The sequence below is a fragment of the Sinocyclocheilus anshuiensis genome, unplaced genomic scaffold, assembly GCF_001515605.1.
Source record: "Sinocyclocheilus anshuiensis isolate Anshui unplaced genomic scaffold, SAMN03320099.WGS_v1.1 scaffold1131, whole genome shotgun sequence".
NCBI lineage: Eukaryota > Metazoa > Chordata > Actinopteri > Cypriniformes > Cyprinidae > Sinocyclocheilus > Sinocyclocheilus anshuiensis.
The window spans coordinates 62,185-67,846 of record NW_015542387.1 but is presented as its reverse complement, the minus strand read 5'-3'; the positions used below and the strand labels follow the sequence as shown (position 1 = coordinate 67,846).

General features: G+C 39.9%; 1 protein-coding gene across 1 annotated transcript in view; it reads right to left on the bottom strand.

The window, feature by feature from the left end:
• The window catches only part of LOC107692740 (semaphorin-6D-like), a 21,946-nt gene extending 18,138 nt beyond the window's left edge, over window positions 1-3,808 (bottom strand). Inside the window, exon 1 of the mRNA XM_016491910.1 lies at window positions 3,042-3,808. The gene's annotated coding sequence lies outside the window, so the exon portion shown is untranslated. The remainder of the gene's footprint in view (window positions 1-3,041) is intronic.
• Between the last annotated feature and the right edge of the window lie 1,854 nt (window positions 3,809-5,662).

Genomic DNA, 5,662 nt, shown 5'->3' with positions numbered 1-5,662 from the left:
CTAGAGGACGCAGTGTCTCGTTCCCTACTCAGGGAACCATGGTTACATAAGTAACCTGAGATGATTTTGGTCATACTGCCCACTAAAACTGTAAAATGATCTTGAAAAATGGGCCCTCGTATCTGTTTTCACAACTCAACAGTTGTGATGTGTGTGGTTTCAGAGAGACTCACGCTGAGATTAGAGCTCTCCCACACAAGAGCACTGAAATCACAGTTGTTTACAGTGGGATTACAGCTGAGGAGTCACAACTTGTTAATCCACAGCTGTAAAACGGGTCACCACCCCACCTGTGCAGCCTTACTCCCCACCCCCACTCTCCCAAAGTCATCTCCTGCAGGTGTGTGTGTGTTAAGGAACAATAGGGAGCTCGAGGTCCGTTCAATCCCGGCCAGTGAAGAGACCTCCATGCTTTAAAGGTTAAATCAGTTACTCAAGCCTGACCGAGGCTGAACACAAGACAACAGGACTGGCGTGGGCTTAGTGGACACAATGTGGCCAGCTGTTGTGACTGACTTTATTCACACACCCACATGAAAAGTGCTGAAGCTGCTTCATGGTGAAGTTTCAGGAGAGGTAGATGTTATCTGGCGCTCTCTGAAAGAGGGTTGACAGGTTCAGCAGAGATAAGAGGAAATGCAGGGGGTCCGTGCACTCTTGTGGTTTGCATTTATAGTATTTTTAAGAGATTAATCTTTTAAACTCAGTGTCACACATTCATGTAGGACAAATAAACAAAAGCATACATTGGGAAAACAGCACATCTCATTAACTTCCATATGGTCAAACAGCAAGAAATGGTTAGAAAAGAGCAGGGAGTGTTGTACCAATTAAAAATGAGCTACGGGGTGAACTATCATACATGAACAGCACCCTTCTGAGGTCACAGTAGAAGTTGTAAGACTAATTAATTTGATATACAGTACATCCACACAAGCCTTTTTTTTTTAAATGTGGAGATTTTCCTTTGATATTGACTTGGTTTTATACTAAGCAAATTAAATTTTTTCTCCCTGACCCCTAAACCCAACCCTCACAAAACTGCTTTCTTGCTTTTTAATTAAGACATTATTTAGTTTGTTTATTAAGCTGTTTTCCTCATGGGGAACGTTGGCTGCTTCGCACGATGTAGGTGATTTCAGGTTTTACTGTCCTTGTGAGGACAAGCGGTTCTCACAATCTACAAAAGCTCAGCACAAACATACACTCAAGCCATGTTTTTGTTTTTAGCTGATGTTTTAGTTGTTAGCTTATGTTTTATGCATTTGTTCTAAAATGTTTTGCTTGCTGGTTTTGAATTAAAATATTTTAATTGCTTAAATGTTTGTTTACCGTTGTAAATTACCATGTTTAAAATAAAATGGGTGGATTGAGGTTATGGCATAACAATTGTTTTGAAATAAAATTTAGTTTGATGTACAACAGATGTACAGAATTTAAACTTATGTTTTCTGTTAATCTTACAACCCACTCAAATCTATGAAGTTATGAGACATCGCAAAAAAAAAAAATTTAATCTCAATCTTCAGTCTCCCCCTACTTCCTGTTTTGCACTCAACATTTGCCTCAGTAGCATTTTGCCTCAACACGCTTACACAGAACAAAACGAGATACTTGTGCAATCTCTTCGTTCTAACGACTCATTCACTCAGTTCATTCATTCTTCTGACGGTTGCCACTCATATAAAAACTTATTTATTTTTATTTGCTACGTGCGTGGGCACAGCGCATCTCAGATGTTACTCAACAGTTTATCTATGACCGATTCATCCCAGATGAACAGCATAAAGCATCTTCAAACTAAACCTTCTCCACTCGGAACCGGACCTGAACCCCGTCTCAGTCTGAACAGAGCATGTGAATCAAAGCGTTCAAGCTGGAGCCGAGCCGTGACCAATCTCTTGAGTTGCAGTAAATGCATAAAGACAACAGAGGAGTGTTGGGTCGGTAATGGCTTCTGCTGGGAAATTGATTGTGTTAATGCATGACCGTGGTCTCCAAAACCCACTTTACACAACAACAGCAACACTAGCCTATTTCTCTCCCTCTACCTCGGACCATATTCTGTATAGGCTACAGGCAGTAGAGATATTATTATTGTTTTGTTCCTCAAGAGATCCTATCAGTTTGAATTGTGATGATGCAACTCCCAGGCAAAGGTAAGATGAATCTAAGGCTCTAAATCTTCCTCGTTGTAGCCTACTACTATGCGAACTTGGCTCCCTCATCCCTCATCATTACGGGACAGGAGGGGTCTGAAGTGCATTATGGATATATATCTGTTCCAACCAATGTCAGAAATTAACTGGCATTGATTTTCAGGGGCATTTATGACCTTTAGTAGGGCTATTTTTTATTTTATTATTATAATTTTTCTAATTTAAAACACAATCATGCCGCCCAATGCCAAATAGGCTATTTCAAATGAATTAACTAATTGAAAGTGACACTAAAGTGTATGAATACAAGTATTTCTATTATTTACCTTTCAATTGTTAGGTACAAACATGGGAATTCACTGGAACAGCATGTTGCCCCCATATTATGAATATCTGTGGCATTTTAGCCTAAGTCGGGTTAATTTCTGACCCTTGTGCCATCTATCCCGTTTATTATATGCAAGAATAGAAACGATACATTCGAGGAATCAAACGCCTGAATCAGCTTCTGTTTCAGCTGTGTGTTTTCTCACACCGAGTTGTTTAAATCCCGTTTTTGTAGGCTCATTTATATTTTTCATTTATATTATGATAATAGGCTATCAAAAACAAACATAATACAAACACTATATTTAAAAAGAAATGCATTTTTCCCTTTAATCGAATAAACGCACTGTATCAACAGGGTATGTGTGGCACTGTTTTCATTTTCTCATTCTCATTTTCCCAAATACAATCAGTTACTTTTATCCAAGCGCTTCCAGCCTTCTTGAATTAACGGTCTAAATGCTGAAGAAAAAAAAGTTGTGGTACAGCAATATACTCCATTTACTCCAAAATATGTGTGACAACAAAGTGTGAGAAGGACAACAGAAATCCTACCTGAACGTTCTCCAAACGAGCATGTAGACTATGACACCCTCCGCGTTATATTCCAAAGTGTTTTACGCTATTAAATCCAGTGAAGATCAGAAAGCATGTGTGCAGGTCGGTCCATAAAGCCAAAAGATCCTCATGTGTTTGCTTTATCCGAACCACGCAAAACAATTCCTGGAGCCCGTGGGGCTCGTCCAGCTCGTCCTCGGGATAAAGCTTTGTGATCTTCAAAAGCTCACCGATCAAATGGCACCAAGACCCTCCCTCTCCTCTAGTACCACCCCCCCGTCATTCACCAAACCATACCAATACAACCCAAACCAAATAGCCTAAAGCCAACTAAGTAATTAATTCGAGCTCTACTCTTCAGAATGAAGAACTTTAAGCGCGTGCGTCACTCCGCTTATAAACAATCCGAATCGATGTGAACGGGTAACAGGGTGAATAAAAATAGCTCCAGTTCTTTTTTTTTTTTTTTGCGCTGCACAAATAGAACTAGAGCACTTCTGATGTTTTGGAAATCTTTTTCTTTTCGTTTCTTTTCCTTTTCCCCATTTTTTTTTACCGGCTCAAACGTTCGTAACGCTGCATTTTCTCATCTGAATCCGTGATTCTCTTTACGCGATTTGGATCGCAACAACTCTTGAGTCAAGCTTGAAGTGTCTCTCTGCGTTCCGAGCGGGGAAAAACAAACTAATGCACGGCAAATGGTGTAACTCGATCCATCCGAGTCCTTCCATCAGCAGAGCCAACCACAGCCAATAGCCTAGAAACTGGTCCCTCCCCATTCCGTCTCTCTATCCCTCTCCCTCTCTCTTTCTCTCTACTCCCTCTATCCACTCCAGCGCTAGTAGATGTGGTTTTTGGCTGCTTTCCCTTGCTCGGCTGTTTTTTCTTTCTCCTGCCAGAGTGTGAGACCTTTATTGTCTGCATGTGTGTATGTATATATTTTTACATATAAAGATATGTATATAATATTATTAATGCTTTTGCAACACTTTTTAACGCACCAATAAAGCGTTTTGGATCTCTTGTGTGTGTATACATGTGAGAGGCCCTCACATCTTGGTGACCCTGAGGGGCCCCCCTCTTTTCCCAATCCCTTCCCCCAGCAGTAAGCTGCTTGTTAAATCTTTTCCACAGAACTGTTTTGGGAAGGGAGGACAACGAACCACACTCCTTAGAACTGCTCTTTGGAAGGAAATCTTAACTTTCAGCTCGAGGCGAAAAAGGGAAGGCGCGAAGAGAATTTATTTTGACATAGTGCTCCCATGCATTTTCACCGTCAACCTTTCAGAACCATTTTCAATAATGAAAGTCGTGCATAGAAAACATTCTCTTAATTTGTACATGAAATGCAGCTGTGATCAAAGTTTTCAGTTTATTGTTCGCATATGTGGCAGAAATAAAATTCAAGCTTGCGGTATGTGGTATATTTTGAAATTGTTTGGTGATCACTTAAATATTAACATAAGCTGCTGTATGAATTAGTTACAGATTCACTTTGCACTGTATTGTGTACGAGTGTGAACATTAACACACGCACGAGCTGACAGTCAAACAAAGAATGTGGCAGAGTGTTGGAGGATTTGGCAGTTGTGCAGAGACACTGCAGTCAACAGCATTTAGTATTGCGGTTCTTATAAGTGCATAAATGTTGCTGTGAAATGCACATAAGCATCTAAAAGTCAATGTTATCTCTGCTCTCAGCAGTTGCTAAATCCCTCTTCGCTGCAATTGGAATAGATAATGATTAGAACATTAAATGCAAATATAACTGTGGAGAATGCCAACACATCCTGCAGGTAACAGGACAGACACACATGCGTACAGGTAATAGTTTTAGAATTTGTTCCACTGACGTAGTTAATAAACTCATCAGCACAGGTGAAGACGTGACAGGGAAATAGAGCGGGTAGAGGAAATTGAAAAGTGAAAGTTTTATGTCCTAAGACCCCCCAAAGGATTTTTTGTTATTCAGAGGTTGTTCTTTCATAAGCTCATGAGACATAATCAGGATCTCAGTTACGCTTTGTTAAAGTTTCAACTTTATCTCAAATGTTTCTACCAAAATTTCTTAAAGGTGTCATATGATGTTGTTAAAAAGTACATTATTTTGTGTATTTGGTGTAATGCAATGTGTTTATGCAGTTTAAGGTTAAAAAAACACATTATTTTCCACATACTGTACATTATTGTTTCTCCTCTATGCCCCGCCTTTCTGAAACGTGTCGATTTTTACAAAGCTCATCGGTCTGAAAAGCGAGGTGTGCTCTGATTGGCCAGCTATCCAGTGCATTGTGATTGGCCGAATCCATCAAACATGTGACGGAAATGTTACGCCCCTTACCCTACTGTGATGCCCTGTCCGGCCAGAGCAATGAGACAAAAACATTAAAACCCATTATAAACGAGGCATTTGTTGCATCCAGTGGGGACATAATTACGGATTATAATGACTTATACTGTCTTTTTACGCGTTGCATCGCACCGCGTAAACATAAAACCATGTCTGCATTTGTGATCGGAGAAATGACAAACAACAAGTGCTACTCTACACTGCTCAAAACTTGTGTTTGAATAATCAGTGGCAGATTCTTTAAATATAAAAAACGTACTTACAGTCT